At 47.9% G+C, this 17903-nt stretch overlaps 1 protein-coding gene and 1 long non-coding RNA gene across 2 annotated transcripts in view; both read left to right on the plus strand.

Annotated features, from left to right (window-relative positions):
* TSPAN15 (tetraspanin 15) overlaps window positions 1-17903 on the plus strand; it is a 48462-nt gene that overhangs the window by 208 nt on the left and 30351 nt on the right. The window lies entirely within an intron of this gene.
* LOC141579149 (uncharacterized) lies at window positions 8-16574 on the plus strand. The gene is made up of 2 exons (XR_012510289.1): window positions 8-15389; window positions 16323-16574. It is a non-coding gene; the product is annotated as an uncharacterized LOC141579149 (long non-coding RNA).

The following is a 17903-nucleotide window of genomic DNA, read 5'->3' on the forward strand; positions in this document are numbered from 1 at the left end:
GTGAGTGACCCCGTCGGGCCACGGGATGGGAGCGGGAGCCCGCACTCCCTTGTTCACCCACCCCGCCGGGGGCTGGGTCCAGACCTGTCTGCTCCAGGGAGGGCTCCGGGGGCGCGCTCCTGGTTTTTCTTCCCAATTTACCTGGGAACCGGGAAATTCAGCTGCCCGATAGGGAGCTTTAGAGCTCATTGGCCACGTCTACGATGAAGGAGCTCTACGTGGCTCACCTGTGTGCACCGTAATAGCAGTTTGGTTCTGCGAGTCCACTGCGCTTCCGCTAGTGCTGTAGGCGGCGGTTACCATCGTGGCCGCGCCCACCCCGCCTGCCGGGTATGACTGAGTTCATCTTCCCATCTGTCAGTGGAGAAGTGGTCAGGCTTTGTGGACTGGGGTCCGGAGACCTGAACTCCTGATCCTGTTTTCCCTATTTAGTTACCGATGCCTCTGAGCAAGATGCTTTCCCACTGTGCCTCGGTTTCCTCTTGGGTGGAGGGAGGATGGCTTGTCCGTGTTGTGGTCAGGATTCCCTGATCGTGTCTGGGGAGGTGTCCCGCTGCTTCTAGGGCTCAGTAACTAAAAAAAAGTCACTGGGCTTAGCCTTCTCTTCTGTCTTATTGGGGGCTGGATGGTAATGGTTAGACATTAACCAGGCTTTGAATCCTGCCACTACCACTTTCTATGTGAGTGATCTTGGGGAAGTTACTTTAACTCTCTAGGCTGTAGTTTCCCATCTGCAAATGGAGACAGTAATTATACTCAAACTTTCAGCATGGTTGTGGAGATTAAATGAAACAGGCCAAGTACAGTACTTAGCACAGGGACCAGCAAAGAACTCAAGAAGTGTGAGCCATTATTATTGCTACGGGCAGGGGAGCTGAGCCCTCTTGGTAAGCTGACCCAATAGACTGAATTTCTTTATGGAGATTTCAGACCAAGCTGGGCCCCCTCCTAGAAACGAGGACATCTTTCTGCAGGCCATTGCCCACCCTGCCACTCTAGAGTAGTCCCACACCCACAGTGTGCCGCAGGGCAGACTTGCCCAGGTACCTGACACCCATCTCCTCCAAAACACACGCACACATTCCTGGTCTCCTCTTCAGCTCTCGCTAAGTCTATTCTGCTGGCAGGAACTTCTGGATCTGCCATCAGTCCTGGCTTTCCTTGTGACCCTCCTGTGGATGTGACCTTGCCTGGTGGGTCAGGATTCTAGTCTTGTTCGGTTACTGGTTCACTGGGAGATATTAGGCAAGTCACTTTGCTGTTTGGGGCCTCAGAGCTGTGAATTGACTTGCCCAGCTCCCAGTCTAGTTCTCTGACTCTATGTAATAATGTGGAAGAGAGATGAATGGAATATCTGGGGGCCAGAGGATGTCGTACAGATGCACGGATGGAGGCTCCAGGGAGGCAGAAGGTTGTTTGTAGAGCTGAGTTGGGGATAATTTGAGCTGTCATTCAGCGGTTCTCTCCCAAATTTGCATCACAATCAACTAAAGAATTTTAAAAGCACTGAAGATGCCTGGGCCCTGGCTTATGTATTTACTTAAATTTATTTAAACTCCCTAGGTAACTCTAGTGTGTACTCAGGGTTGAAAACTGCTGGGCTAGATGGTCTCATAGGCTCCTTGATTCTGATTCTGGGTTTTTTTTTTGTTTTTTGGTTTTTTCTGCCTGCTCCTTGTTTGGCCTCAGAAGCTCTTCTCTCTCTGTAGGTCAGAGCTGAAAGAGGGAAGGCTAAGGTTGTTGTGTAGGGAGGTGAGAAAATAAGGAGTTGGAAGGTTGAGGTTATGTTTTTGGCTATACTCCTTCTCTTGATACGTAATTACTGACCAGTCTGTTAAACCTTTTTGTACCTCCATTTTCCCATCTGTAAAATGGATAACTGATATCCTGTCCCACACCTCATTGGATTGTTTTTAGGATTAGCAAGGTGGGGAGACAGTGATATGTGGGCAAGCCAAGTGCTATGCAAAAGAAAGTTATGCAGTTAAACTTGAACTCGAATTTTCAAAGCCTTGACTTGTCACTGTCCCCTGCAGCCCTGAGAGAAGACCAGTCTGTGGCCCTTGCTCTGCTTCTGTTAGGGCAGGGTGAGACTCAGAACTCAGATTCTTTCCTCTCCAGCACCTGAGATTGCCTTCCCAAGTATTTAACTTCCCATCCCTGGAAGTATTTGTGCTTAAAAATCTCCTCACCTATGCCAAGAACTCAGCCACCTGTCAGCTTTGCCAGGGCAACTCCAGGTGCCAGAATTAACTGCAGGGTGGAGGCCCAGTTTAAGTAATTTGTCCTAGACTGGGTTTGCTATTAATTGGAAACCATTACAGAAAAGTGTATTATCTCCATGCCATTCCTTGGGAGGAGGAGCAGGGCCAAGGGTTACTTGCTTTATAAGCCCAAAGTGCGAACACTTTGATCTCAGTATTTAAGGGGCCATACATTTTACCATAGCTGTGTACCTTCTGTAACACTTTTTGCTTTGAAATTTATTATCAAATAGGAAATTCAAGGATATTGTACAAAATTGAAAAGTACAAAAGAATGATCATCAGTGATAAGCCTCCCTCCTACCCCTCTCTCCTGACCTGCTCTGTCCAGAGGGTACCTTTACTAGCAGTTTCTTGTTATTCTTTTCTGAGATAATATCTTAGGCATAGGATGTCCTAGGCACAAACAAGTGCCTGTATTATATGTCTTTTTTTTTTTTTCTGCATAAAGTAGCACACCACACACAGTTCTGCCCTTACCTTTTTGCTTAAATTTAAATCCTTGTAAACTTTGGAGCCCTGCTAGGGACTGTCTCACTCTAGTTGATGGCTGCATAGAATTCACTGTAGGCTCTGCCAAAATTTATTTAACCAGTCCCCAGCTGGGGAACTCAGGTTGTTTCCAATCTCCAGTTGCTGTAAACAGTGCTGCAGTGAGCATCTTTGAATGTGTCATTTTGCACAATATATGTGTATGTCTGCAGGGTAATGTCTGGAAGTGGAATTACTGGGGTAGAGTATATCATATACATACATACATGAATGGACTCACCATAAATGTTTACAACTTGATGAGTTTTTACAAAGTGAACACCCCTGTATAATCAGCCCCCAGGTCAACCAACAGAATGGACAGCAGAAGCCAGAAGCCCCCCTTGTGTCCACTTCTAGTCACTTACCCTTCCCACCAGCGGTATCACTATTGGAATGTCTAATAGCATAGAACAGCTTTGCCTGTTTTTGTATATGCAATTAAAATTTTGATAGATGTTAAAATGTCATACATAGAGACTATAACTATTATATTATTATTTACATGTAATATATTACTTTAAACAGATTCACTTTTTAAACTCAAATTTATTTTTAAAATTTATTTTAAACTCAAATTTATTTTTATTTATTTAACTTTTTAAAATTGAGTTATAGTCATTTTACAGTGTTGTGTCAAATTCCAGTGTAGAGCACAATTTTTCAGCTATACCTGAACATACATATGTTCATTGTCACATTTTTTTTTCACTGTGAGCTACCACAAGATCCTGCATGTATTTCCCTGTGCTATACAGTACAATCTTGTTTATTTATTCTGCATTTTAAAATCCCAGTCTGTCCCTTCCCTCCCCCCGCCCCCCCGGCAACCACAAGCTTGTACTCTATGTCTATGAGTCTGTTTCTGTTTTGTATTTATGTTCAAATTTATTTATTTAAAATTTACTTTTATATCACTGATGCCAAGGGGAAACCAATATTCCTTATCAGAAATAGTAGGTAATAGTTACAGCAAATATAGCACAGGGAAAACAAAACAGCATTATTAAATACTAGCTAGATACTGTGGGTGCTGTGGGCTGTGAACATTAGGCTTGCCCTCGTCATTCAAAAGGTAGGTGGACAAGTGTTTAAGAGGCATAAAGACAAACTGACACTGAAGCTGAGATTTGCTCCTTGATGTGATTGGGAGGATGAGAAGGGAAATGAGCAATGAAAACTTGTCTCCGTCTGGGAGTCCACATGAATATGACGAACAATTTACAACAATTTCCCTTCCCATGCTTGGGGGCCCTCTTGTTTTCAGAAGGCGACCTCGGGGCTCAGAGGGGGCGTGTTTCAGGGTCACCCAGCAGAGCTGGCACAGGCCCCCAGGTCCCCTCACTCCCAGCTCCTTCTGTAGGCAGCCGAAGGTGTCCCCGTGAGAAATGAGCTTACCCAGAGGCACTTGGAGCCTCCTCTTCCCACCACTTGGGTGAATCATTCTGACACATGTGCCCTCAGCCCACTAGGGACACACCTCTAATTATAGCACCGACCACAGGGTGTCCAAGAGATCCGTTTACACGACTGTTTTTCTTCGCTGGACTGTGGGCTCCTGAAGGTCAGGGGTGTAGCTCATTCATATCCTCTTCTAAATTCTGGGCTCAGGGCTGGGCACGCAGTAGGTCCTCAGGGGAGGCTTGTTGCATTTGGGTGATTGAGTCCAACCTGTATCTTGGAAGCAAGGATTGAAGATATGGGCACCTGGGTGAGAGGCCAAGCAGCGTGTGTAGCCAGCAGCAGTCAGGTTTGCTGATGCCTTGAATTTGCAAAGTGGGCTGGGCTGATCATGGAGACACTGGCTTTCTAGAAAGCACCATGCCTGTTGCCTTGACAATGAGGTAGTTTTCAGTTGAATAAGGGTGTCAGGGCTGAGGGGTATTGATGAGTGAGTGGGAAGGAAGTGGGTGTGGATAGCTGGTAGAGATTAAAAATGCCAGAGGCAATATTAACTCTTCCTTGCCTTCTCCAAGATGGGCCCCATTATCATAGTTTGGCCTGTGATTCTTTATATTTCCCTAAGGTTTAATGGTTGAGCGCAGACTGTGTATCAGGCTATCTGGGTTTAAGTCCCAATTCTGGCACTTACAGGTTGAGTGATGTAGGCACTACCTTCCATGTGCCTCAGTTGCCTTATCTGTAAAGTGGGCGACCACTACCTGACCTACCTGAGAGTTGCTGAGACATTAAATGGATTAATTGTAGGAAGAGCTTAGAGCAATGCCTGGTGCGTGATAAACACTACACCAGTTACTTAAAGCCATTCTTTTCCTACCTCCCTCTCTATTCTTCTAGACGCTTGAGAGTCATAGACTGGGAATTAGAAGGGCCCTTGAAGGCATCTCTAGGGTGACCTTTTCATTTTATTGAGGAAAAAACAGGCCCAGAGAGGAAGCAAATAGCTGAGACCCCACAGCAGGTTAGTGACAGACCAGGACCCAGGTTGCCTGACTCCAGTTTCTTCATGGGGTCCCTGTGACCTTTACCAGCCATCCTCCCACCCCTCCGCTGTGATCCCTTCATGTGTCAGGGCTCAGGATGGGGGTAGAGGACAGCACTTATGGAAGGAGCCAGGTACCTGGCCTCCCACTTAAGCGCAGCAGGAATTTCTAACTTTGGAAAAGAGCTTTGTTGGTGTGAAAATAATATGTGCACATAGCTACAAAGAATTCCAAGCAATTCAGGTGAGCACATTGAAGACAAAAATCACCTTTGATTCTCCCACTGGGAGAGAACCACTGTTGGGGTAGACACCCATTTGGACATCTCCTTATATGTATATGTACATATTTAACTTTTTTAAAAAGATTGTGTTTGCTTCATTGGCCAGGTCCATTTCCCTCTTGTTCGAGGGAAGCATTTCATAGAGAAAGTAGTGAAACTCAAGCAGAAAGTGAGGCGGCTCCATACTGGAGAAGTGATCACTGTGCCTCATAGGCTGTTAGAGAAGACCTGGGCCCAGGCTCGGACCTGGGTCACAGAGAGGCCCTCCCCACCCCCATCCCGGCCATGGGGACTTTAAAATCCAGAAAATCAGGCAGGCAGCCCTAGGAGAGGTTTGGAAAGCATTCTAAGGCACTTATTTTCCAGATGAGCAAATAAGGCCCCAAGAAAGTTTCTTTGCACTTAGCCTAGGCTTCTGTGCATGAACTCTCCTTTTCCTGTAAGAGGGGGGTCATTTTAAGTTGCAGGACTGGATTGGGAGCTCACTGCCTTTGGTTGTTTGCTCCTGAGAAGCAGGAGTGACGACCTGCCTTCCTCCTTCCCCCTGCCGCGTGCCTCTTCTGTCTGGGTGACTCAGTGCCAGCCTCAGGTGGGGCTCTGAGTAAACCAGACTAGGGACTGATAGTGAAATATCTACACCAGCTGGCTCCATAGACAGGCAGGGAAAAGATGTCTTCTGGGTAATCCTAGGATATGGGATTGAAAAGATAGACCTTTCCTAGAGGGAACCTCTTGATGTGAGTGGGTTGGAATTGACATCTTCGTGGAAGGCAGGAGAGTCCCATTTTGACCTGCCATTCTCTCCAGGGTGGGGACTGTTTGTTTGCTTGTTCAGTTAATAGAATAGTTATTTAATGCCTACTCTGTATGCCAGGCCCTGTGATAGTCACCAGGAAACAACTATGAACAAGACAGGCTTGGTCCAAACTCTGGAAGACAGGCACACTAGTAAATAAACATAGCTTGTGATAGGTGCTAAGGAAGAACTCAAAGAGCAAGTGGGAAGAGATGGGAGTTCCTACTTTAGATGGGGTGGCTGTGGAAGACCTTTATGAGGAGCTCCAAGAGTGAGAAGGAGCCAGCCAGAAGAAAGGCCTGTAGAGAGCGTCTCAGACGGAAGAGAAGTTAAGTGCACAGGCCCTGAGGTAGGCAAGCATGGCTGGAGCAGATGAGGAGGCCTAAGAAGGGCCGAACTGTGGGTGGAGAAGGTGACAGGGGTCTGGTCGTATGAGGACTTTTGGGTCTTAATAACCAAGAGGGGAAGTTTAATCATCAGGACCTGATGGCAGTGCCCCCTGGAGACATGAATCAAATGCTGGTTCTGCTGTGACCCTGGGTAAAGATCCAAGTCTGAGCCTCCTGGACGCCTTCTCTATGGATACACCAGAGGGCTGTGGGGAGGATCCTGCAAGAATGAGGATTCAACAGCACCCAGCATACCGTAGGGCCGGTGTCCATGGAGGGATGGAGACTTGCCTGGGGGCCTTGCAGAGCTCAGGGGAAGCTGGAACACAAGATGTGATGAGAACTCCTGAAATTTGTCTTATAAGAGGAAGCTACTTTCTGCAGGGAGTGCCCTGCCTAGAGCATCCAGCTGTGGCCTTGCTCTTGGGCAGAAAAGTCTGACCCCTCAAGACAGCATGTGGCTTCTTCTGGGGCCTGGGTCCTCCCCACCTCTTACCTCTTGGGCTTTAGCGATACACCAGTGAGGCTATGTGCCACATGATGGGCACACGGGGCCAGACAAGCCAAACCAGAAGTATCCTCAAGGCTCTGAGAGCACCTGGAGAAGGGGAGCTGGGAGAAGCACTTTTGGGAGCCCAGGGGCAGGGTCTGCCTTTGCCAGGGAATGTCAGCCATTCAACAGGTGCGCTGTTCAGTTCCAGGCTGGGCCTTTCCGCCCAGGCCAGGGGAAGGGAAACAGGAAAAACTAAAAGCTCAGCCCACAGGGAGATGGAAACTGAAATCAGGCAGCAGTGGCCAGTTGGAGGTGGTGGGTGATTTCCTGCCTGGCTGCCTGGCCGTGACTGCAGAGGAGCCCTGGGAGAGGGCTTCCAGGAGGTGGGAGCAGGGCTTAGAGGGCACGGAGGCCAGGTAGAGAATTGGAGGATTGGAGATGGGCTCTGGGAGAGAAGGGTAGGTTACTGCAGAATGGCATGTTTGTTGGGCCTGGATGTTGAGGTCAGAAATGCCCTCTGGGAGGACTGCAGCCAGAGGCTTCTGCCCAGTTCTAGCAGGCAGCAGGTTAGGAGAACGAGCACGTCTTGTTTGATGGGTGAAGAGCAAATCTGATTGACTGGTGGCCAGGATAAGTCAGTTTCCTTGTCTGCAGAAAGGGGTAGCCGTTGTACCTCACATGGGACCAGGCTTGGATGGGGCGATGCTCCAGGGCTCTTGTTGGAGTGTCCTGTGTGATATGCAGTAGCATGGGAGGCGCGCATCACCAGGCTAGAGCTCGCTGGGTGTTGGTGAGAGGGGCTGGGGCGCAGAAAGAGCCACTACCTGGCACTTGCCTCACAATACTTCGTTTCACTTCTCTGGATGCTCAGGACAACTGTGTGAGCTGGGACACTTGTCCTGTTTTACAGCTGAGGAGACTGAGGCCTGGAGAGGGGATATGACTGACACAACCCACCATTTGCCTCCATCCCCAAGACCAGAGCTGTTTCACTATAGAAATGGTGCCTTCTCTGTTTTATTTAATTCTTTCCCAGGGAGACTTTCTTACCAGCAGAGGCATTTGCATCTTGGCCTGCAAGGAAGTAAATATTTGCCCAGAAGGTAGAAGGAAAACAGCCTTGGCCTGGTCAAAGCTCAGAGCCCTCCCCCTTCCTGTGGGAGATCCCCTCCCAGGATGCAACGGGTGGCCTTGGATAAGTCACAAAGCTCCTTGTGCTGTTTCCTGTTTCGATCAGAGGATGGGCTCTGCTGGGTGTAGTGTGGTGGGACCTCGGAGGTGCCTGGTGTCAGGTGGTCAGTTCCTGTGCACCCACTGTGGGCTGGGCACTGGTGGCCCAGAGATGGATGCAGTGTGTGGTGGGTGGAGGCTAGCCCCCAGCCTCCCCCGTCAAAGATTGGGGTCAAATTCCCTGGCAGGAGGCGAGTGGGATGCTGGCTTCCAAGGCTGGCATGGAATTTGGAGACTATGTCACTTCCTGAGGTCAAAAGACAGACCCTTTTAGGCTAGAGGGCCTCTGAGGCCTCCTGTCTCAAGGATTTTACAAGTACACGTCCAAGCCCCATCTTCAGAGTTGATTTCCGTTGGTCTGGGGTGGGGCCCAGGCACCTATAATTTTTCAGCTTCCCCAGGTGATTCTAACACACAGCTGGAGTAGAAACCACAGCTCATGGTGGTGTCTGTGAGGGAATTCTGATGGGAGTGGCTGGGTTTCCAAGCCAACTCTCAAGCTGAATCCCAGGTGTCTTGCTGAAACTTCTCATCGCTGACAATCTGGACAGTCTCTGTGGGCCAGGGATGATGAGGTGCACATTTGGGAGAGGCTCACCTTGAGGGAGCAGTCCCAGAAAGGAAGAGTGAGTGCTAACTGGGGGTGGAGGAAGGGCTGTGTGGAGTGGGGGGAGTTGGCAGGGCACAGTCTGGGCAAGTAAGGGCTGGCAGAGGTGTGTGGAGATCCCCAGCCTGGGATTGTGGGCAACTGAGTAGGAGGCTGGGCTTTTACAGGGGACCTAGATGTATCTGGGAGGAGGGAGGGGGAGTCCATGGTTCTAGAATTTTGTTTTCCTTTTAGTTATCTTTATAACATCCTTTCATCTGCTCTAAAGGCAACACTTCTCTATAATTAACTTTGTAACTTGAAGAAGTTTCTATAGAACCAGACTTGAGTTTCTTTTTTATTTTTTAGTGGAGGTGCTGGGATTGAATCCAGGACCTCGTGCATGCTAGATGTGGGCTCTACCACTGAGCTATACCCACCCCTACCCCCCAAGACTTAAGTTTCTTGAGTCAGGGATTTACACACTTAGTGGGTGAACTGTGATCATTTTTACCTTTAATTGTGTCTCCAGTTTGAGAAATGCTGATGTTTCAGCATCATGTTGGAAAGCTGGTTATGATCTGTGGAGTATCAGCCACCTGCAGTTCTGACTCCCTTAGGAGAGGTGCAGCAGGTAGTGGGGAAATAGGGTTCCAGATGGGTGTGATGAACTTGCCTGGGGCCACGGTGATGAGGTAGTGCCCAGTTAGTGGGAGGATGAGGACTTCTGACTCTGACCAGTGAGCTCTGTAGTGGGTTGAATTGTGACCTCCCACCCCACCACAGAAAGATATGGTCATGTCCCAGAACCTGTGAATGTGGCCTTATTTGGGAAAAGGGTCTTTCCACATATAATTAGGTTCAGAATCTTGAGATGAAATCATCTTGGATCACCTGAGTGTGCCTTAAATTGAATGACAAGTATCCTTATAAGAGAAAGGCAGAGGGAGCTTTGAGACAAAAGAGAAGACACACAGAGGGGAAGGTCCTGTGAACGCAGAGGCCAAGGGGCCAAGGAATGCCTGGAGCCCCCGGAAGCTGGAAGAGGCAAGGGAAGATTTCCCCCTAAAGTCTCTAGAGGGAGCATGGCCCTACAACACCATTGTTTTGTATTTCTGGCCTCCAGAATTGTGAGAGAATACATTTCTGTTGTTTTAAGTGACCCAGTTTGTGGTAATTTGTTACAGCAGTCCAGAAAATGAGTGCAGTCCCCTTCTGCTTCACCGTGTTGCCTCACCAGGGAGGGACCCAATTGAGCAGGGCCCTAAAAATCCCTTTCCCTTCCATGGGTAGTGCTGAACACTGAGGACAAAGGATGGGGCAGGGAAGAGGAGCCAGGCTGGCGGAGGTCAGGCTCATAGCCCCACCCCCTGCTGGCCCCGCCCCTCCTGCAGCTCCGCCCTTCAAGCGGCCCGCTCCATGAGGCTCCGCCTCCTCCCAGCCCTTGTCTGTCCACAAAGGTCAAAGGTTGTGCTCTACAGCTGGCTTCTGCGAGGAAAACCTGATAGAAAGTGGTTAAAACAGAGGAAAGGAATACAAGTTAGCTCTCAGGAATGACTTCTTGATTCTGAAAATAAATTGAAATTGCTTTCCAAGGGGCTTTAAAACATCTGTGATTCTCTTACAACCTTTCAGAACTGGTATGTCACCCATCACTTGGGTCAGTTAGAATGTGGGTTGGGGGTTACCTTTGGGTAGAACTTCGGAGGGTCATAGAGGGCATGTGGTGCAACTCCTTCCTTTCAGAGGGGAGGAAACTGAGACCAGACCACACAGCAAGTACCTCTGGTTCTGAATCCCTGTGGCCAATGGACACCCTCCAGCATTTAGAGGGGACAATGGGCACTACTCAGTGATTTTACCCCAGTGGTATCCTCTCCAGCTCAGATTATGGGTGTCCCCACTGTAAACGGGCCTGCTGCTGCACCTGGGTACAGAGGCCTGATGTGCGGCTTATCACAGCCTGGCCTTCCCTGCAGAGCCAGAAAGAACTCGGGCAGCAGAAACCCTGGTGCATACCTCTGGCTTGGTTCTGCTTAGCCTCTCACCGGGACCACTGTTTGCCTGGCCTTGTGCTGGGCTATAGGGACAGATGAGCCAGCCCCACCTCTGTCCCTTGAGAAGCTGGCAGTCACCGAGTCCTAGCAGTGTGCTCAGGACAGCTGCAGATGTTCTGTGCTCAGGGTGGGGCAGGCCAGAGGCTCCCAGGAGGCTCAGTCAGCAGGGAAGAGCTGGGCTCTGGGCTCCCACAGGGGCAGCAGCTTGACTGATTTCAAGGGGGGGTGGGCTCAGGATCAGAGCAGGCACAAGACAAGGACAGGAGTTGTTCAGGGACCCACAGTCCTGAGGCAGGAGTGGGCCCTGTTTGTTTCTGTCTTCCCTCTCTGCTGCGGTCTCCTCTAGTGCTTGCCTCACTTAGAATTAAACTTTCCCCTTTGCAGTTAGAAAATCCCCCCAGGCTGCCCTCTCTCTAGTCTGGTTGTGCCTTCTGCTTCCTCCTCTTTTGTTTTTAATTTTTAATTTTTTCTTCCAGTTTTATTGCAATATAATTGACATGCTACACTGTATAGGTTTAGGGTGTACAGTGTAATAGTTCTACTCGCCCACATCATGAAATGATTATCACAAGAAGTTTAGTGAACATCAGTCATCTCATACAGATACAAAGTTAAAGAAATGGAGAATTTTTCCTTGTGATGAGAACTTAGGATTTATTCTCTTAAGAACTTTCATATATAACATACAGCAGTGTTAATTCTAGTTATCATATTGTACATTACTTCCCTAGCATTAATTTATTTATAACTGGACTCTTTTGTCTGTTTTTAAAGCTAACAGTTGAAGAGCTTTTCCTATGTGCTGGGCTGAGTTGTTTCCTGCATATTCTCTTCTTTTCTTTCTTTCTTTTTCTTTTTTTATTGAACCATAGTCAGTTTATAGTCTGTCAATTTCTGGTGTACAGCATAATGTTTCAGTCATATATACACATACATATATTTCTTTTTATATTCTTTTTCATTATACATAATTATAAGATATTGAATATAGTTCCCTGTGCTACACAGAAGAAACTTTCTATTTATCTATTTCTAGACATTCTCTTCTTTAGTTCTGCAGCAACCCTAAGAGGCAGTGATGTTATTCTAGACTGAGGTAAAGAGAGGCTCAGAGAGGTTAGGGAACTTGCAAGTAAATACCAAGCCTTACTCTCTCTCTTCTGACAGACTTCTCGGTGCCTTCCTGTCCCAGGTGTTCAGCCTTGGGAAAAAGATGCCTTTAAGAGAGGTGGGCTGTTTGGGGATGGGTTGTTTGTTCATTGGGTAGGTCCTTTAGTCGCTCTTCTAACATTTCTTAGACATACAGGAGCCCTCCCATTCTCCCTGAGATGCTGCTAGAGGAGCAAGGGCCCTGGAGCGGGGACTAGCTTTCCGGGGGGCCGTGGTGCTGACTGCCACCCTCTGTGGGAAAGGCGAGAGCTGACCTGAAGAGTCAGAGGCTCCTGGTCGGGTCTCCAGCGGGCTCCCTGAAGCTGCAGGAGGGCAGAAATAGAGCCTGCATGACTGTCCTTCAGAAACAGGTTTTTTATTTTTCTTTTATGAGAGGATATGCCAGGGCGTGAGAACTCTTTGTTCCTCATGAGGGAGGGCAGCTGGCAGTGGTGTGAGCACTGGCCTGGGAGGCTGGAGACCTGGGTCACAGCTGCTGACCAAAGGCTAATATGCTGTGTGACCTTGTGGGAGTGATAGCTTCTCTCTGGGCCTCAGATTCCCATCTGCAAAATAACGGGGCAGGGCCTTAACAGCATCCATCTGCTTGGCTCTGGTGGTCCACAAGGTGATTTTAGGTGGTTCCTGGGAACATTTTAAAGTTTAATATGTATGCACTAAGTGTAATATGTGTTAAAGAAAATAATTAGTGCCCTAGATCTATGATTTCATAGATGTTGTTTGGGTTAGGTTAAGACTGTATTTATCTTAGTGAGAAAAGTCAGTCGATTGAAAGAAAAATCATGGTACCTCCTGGTCAGGTGTAGGGGCTTAACAATCTTTGTATCTGCTGACTTTTAAAGAAAGAATGGGGGTTCTCATGTGTGACAGCACCTTACAGTTTACAAAGGAGTTTCCCCATCTCATCGAGTCCTTTGAATGATCATTAGGCAGGTGTTACCATTCCTGCTTCACAGCAGAGGTAGTTGACACTCAGAGAGGGAAGTGGTCTGTCCAAGGTCACACAGCTCCTAAGTGCAGGGGCCTCAGTTGGCACATGCTCTTTGCCAGTCACCCCAGGAGCGATCGGTCACACGGCTGTTACCTCCTCCCACAGCTGGCACTGTCTCCCACCAACTGTCATCATATTGTTGGTTTGTTGTGTGCATCTTCTCTTGTCCTAATTTTCTTAAAGCAGAGGAGGATGGGATTGAAAGTGAGGAGTGACTTCACCCTGTGCACAGGGAAAAGCGTGTCCTGCAGCCCCCAGGGTGCTGTTTTCCTAGTACGCTCGCTGAATGGATAGTAGGTGGGTTTGCGTCACAGCCTATATTTAGCCCCAGTCGGCAGCCAGTGAAACATCTGGTTAGGGCATTAATTCCAGGCCAGCGGAGGCTGCCTGCCCTGAGCCTCTGGTCAACCAGCCCCTGGCTGTGGCCTCTAAGACTTCTCAGGCCAAAGGGAGACAGACTGTGAGCAGATCTCCTCTTGGAAGAAATGGAAGTTGGATCTTGCTTGCTTCTCCAATGTTTTTATTGTTAAAAAATTAAAACATAAAAAAGGTAAAAGACTGATCAGCGAGCTATCCAGAATCAATTAATTTTAATGTTTGGCCATGTCAGAAAGTAGAAGATATCATGACATTTCACCCCAAATGTCCCAGGAAGTATCTCCTTAAAAAGAAGTCACTGAATAGAACCCCAACACCATTATCACACCTAAGAAAATACCAAGTCCATGTTAAAACTTCTCCATTTGTCCCTAAGATGTTTCTCATAGTGCATTAAAAAAAAAAAATCAGGATCCAGCATCACAGTTCATGCATTGCATTGGACCTCATTGGATCTCATTTTGACAAAAAAGGTCCCAGTGTATCTGAAACGTGAGGGGTGACCTCTGAGGCCCTGAATATTATAAGTTTTGGAGTCCTAGGGAAGACGGTTGTGTGTTATTTGCCTGATCCACCAAGACCTGCTAGGGTCTTGTCCCCTCGTTGTTAAGGGAAATTCAGAAAGTGGAGAGGGAGAGGCTTGCTGGGCCTGGTTATTCATGTGGAGCTGTGGGCCCCCCCCTGCACAAGCCCTCTTCCCATTGGAAGGAGAGCTTCTCCGTGGCTGGAAGCCAAACCCGGAACTCCCTGAGTGCCCACCCTTAGTCATCAACTGCACATGATGGGTCCTGTGCCAGGCGCTGAGGGGAGATGCTCTAAAGAGCTGCGAGACCTGGGACCGGCTGCCCGCAGTCTGCTTGGGGACACTTAACATGTCCCTATGTTGCTGGGTCATAGATGCTCTTGTTTGTGAACATGCAGGCTTTTGGGAAGTCACTGTGCCTGGGATGTGTGGGGTGGAGCCTTTTTGTTCCTAGGCTCTGCTCTGGGTATGGTTGGGGTGGGGCTGGGAAAGGCCGCTTCTCTCCTGTGAGATTGGAGAGCACTAAGTCAGCAGTGCCTAATCAAGCTGTGATGGGAAATGAGCTTTTTGAAAAAATGTGAAACCCATGGGAAAGTTGAAAGAAGAGTTCAGTGAGCACCTGCAGGCCTTTGAATTACCAATTGTTCAAATCTTGTTTTAACATCTCTCTCCCTTATCTCTTTCTTCCCCCAAGCCATTCTCTCTCAATAAATACAACACTTTTCTTTTCTTTTCTCTTCTTTTCTTTTTTTTGCCAACCTGGTTGAAAGGGAGCTGCAGCCATTGTGACCTTACCCTTACATACCCCAACATCCAGCTTTCCAAAAAGGGCATTCTCCCACACTCTGCCGTGTCCAGCTGAAAACAAACCACCGTAAAAGAGAACATCACCTATGCCGTTCATATCCAGATTTCCCCAGTTGTTCCCCAGATGTCCTTTGTGGTGGATGTTTTAACCCAATCAAGGTCCAGGTGTTGTTTTGGCTGTTACGTGTCCCTGTCGTCTCCCCTGACCTCGACTATCCTCACTGCTTTTGATTTCTTTGCAGATGTACAGAACATCAGCGTTCTGGATTTGCTTTATGGTTTCCTCATAGTGAGGTTCAGGCCACACATTTCCTGCACAGGGGATGAGGTGGGAGGCACGAGAGACCACGTTATGAGGCGTGTGATGCCCGGCCACCCTGCTGCTGGCCATGCCACACTTGACCACCCGCCCTCTCCAGTGTAATGTGCATTTCCCCATGATGACAGGTGCGTAAGCTGTGGGGTGACACTAGGGACTGTGTGAATATTCTGTTTGGTAAAATAACTTTTGAAAGCGAATCTGCGCGTGTGACTCCCTGTTTAAATTATTTCAGTGATTTTCCTATTTCAGCTTCAAAATATATATAGTCTGCCTGCTTCTTTCAGCCTTCACATGCCCACCCTGGTCCAGGCCACCGTCACCCAACATCTAGGTTACTGCAGTAAATTCCTGACTCTTCTGCCTCCATGCCTCCTTCCCCCCAGTTCTCAGCACAGTAGTTGGAGTAACTCATTTAAAAATCAAAGTCAGATCAGATCACTCCACTGCAAACTTGTAGTGCCTTCCACCCACTCAGAGTGAAAGTCAGCATCCTCTCAGTGGCTTAAAAGTTTCCTTCTGATCTGCCACCGTCGCCCTTGCCCTCTCTCCTCGCCCCCTTTCCCTACCTCCATCACGCTGTGGCAGTTATCCCTTGAACACGTGGGCACATTCCAAGGTCTTGGTAGCTGCTTGGATATTCGTCCGTCCGTGTATCCACGTGGATGGGGGAGAGCCCTCCCCTGCTTCAAGTCTTCACTCCAAAACCGCTTTCCCTGGCTGTGCTATTTAAAATGCCAGCCCCCTCTTTCAGCCTCCCTGGCCTCCTTTCCTGTTTCTGTCTTCACAGCACTTATAACCAAGATATACCATATGCTTTTCTTGTTTGTTTCTCCCCAATTAGAACATGAGCTCCACCAAAGCTGAGACTTTTGTGTTTGGTTGGTTTGCCACTATAGATGAGCCCCACTCCCCACCCCTCACCCCGTTCCTGAAACAGCTGCTCTCCAAGTGTGCTCCAAGGATCTTTGGTGAGGGGACCCTTTCCAGGAGTCTGTGAAGTTGACCATCTTCATGATGATTCTGGGATGCAGTTTGCTTTCCTGCTCTCATTCTCTCAGGGGTGTCCAGTGGAGAATTTCAAGGACACATGATGGTGCTGTGGCAGCGGACTGAGGGAGGAGCAGCTTCAAGAATCCAGCTCTTCTCATCAGCCTGACATTAACATTTGCAAAAATGTAAAGTCCATACCTCTCTTCCCCCCTCAATTTTTTTTCATGTGTGGCATTTTTAACAAAAAATTATGCTATTTATGTTAACATGTAAATCTATTATTATTATTTCTAAGTGAGTTAATAAATATTTGAAATATGTCTATTTTAGTTTCTTATATAGTAAATAGTTGAGAAATTTGATCCCTAAAAAAAGCTCTATGGTCCTCAAAAGTTTTTAAGAGTGGAAAGGAATCTGAGACCAAAATCTTTGAGAACCACACAGCCTCTCAGTAAAGCGATAATAAATGAATGAAGTTCTTGGTTGAACCTGAGACACCTTGCCTTGGTGGTCTGATTCTGCTGGCCCCTAGCCTCCTCCTCTCCCCACTCTGCCTGTCCTTGGCTTCAGCTGTGCTGACCTGCTGTCCTCATGGCACCTTCATGGGCATCTGAAACCCCTTGTCCACTTTAACAATTCTTGCTTGTCCATTTTGTGCATCAAATAGACTCAGTTCAAACATCACCTCCTCCAGGAAGCTTTCCTTGATCTTGCCAGCCTTGCCCATTATTTCGTGTCTCCTCTTCTCTAGCCCCTCTACACACTCAATTACCTCTACCCCAGTGTTTCTCCAACTCTGCTCCATTTGCTGGTGTGGAGATGTGTCTTACCAGACTGAGCTTCGTGAGGCAGAAACTAGGCCTTACCTTTTTATTCCCAGTGCTTGGTATGTACTAAGTGCTTAATAAATATATGTTAAATCAGTAAGTGTTGTCTTGGAATTTAGAATAGGGACTCCCCTTCCCCTGATTTATCCTTGGACCAAAGTGCCTCTAAAAGGGAAACGGTTTCTGGCATCTGATTTGAATCTTAAAATGTCAGGGTTATCTTTACTGGGGAAGGAAAAGTAGCATTTATTGAGTACCTGCTGGGTGCCAGGAATTTTTGGATGGTGTCTTGCTTCAGGGGCATCAAAGTTCATTAGTCCACTGTGAACTGGCTTGGGCTCTAATCACTTTCCATATGGCTTCCATGGGGAGAGTGTGGTTTGGGAGCTAGGCCACCAAGCGTCCTGTGAACTTTTGGGACTAACGCATCTGCATCATAGGTGCAGACTGTGAAATTGTTGAGGCCAAGGATGACGGTATGTGTGTTGCTGGGTCCTGCCACCACGCCCTGCATGCAGTTGGTAATAAATACCTGGAATGATCTATTCAGTGTGCATAGTTAATACTATAAATATCACTACCAGTGAGGGGTCCCCATTGGTGATTTCATAGGTGATCATAAATAGAGATCTCAAGAGCTGGGGTTATCCAGGAAGGCTTCCCAGGGGAGGAGGGCTTTGTGCTGAGCTTTGGAGGATGGATATTAGCCCCTTTTGGTCTTGTTCCAAAAAACAGTTGGTCTTCTTTCCACAGCTGCTGTGGGAGGCAGTGCTTGGAGGTGTGTACTTTGATAAGGGTTGGGTAGGAAAGTCATCTTTGCTC

Source organism: Camelus bactrianus, chromosome 11 (assembly GCF_048773025.1).
Source record: "Camelus bactrianus isolate YW-2024 breed Bactrian camel chromosome 11, ASM4877302v1, whole genome shotgun sequence".
Classification (NCBI taxonomy): domain Eukaryota; kingdom Metazoa; phylum Chordata; class Mammalia; order Artiodactyla; family Camelidae; genus Camelus; species Camelus bactrianus.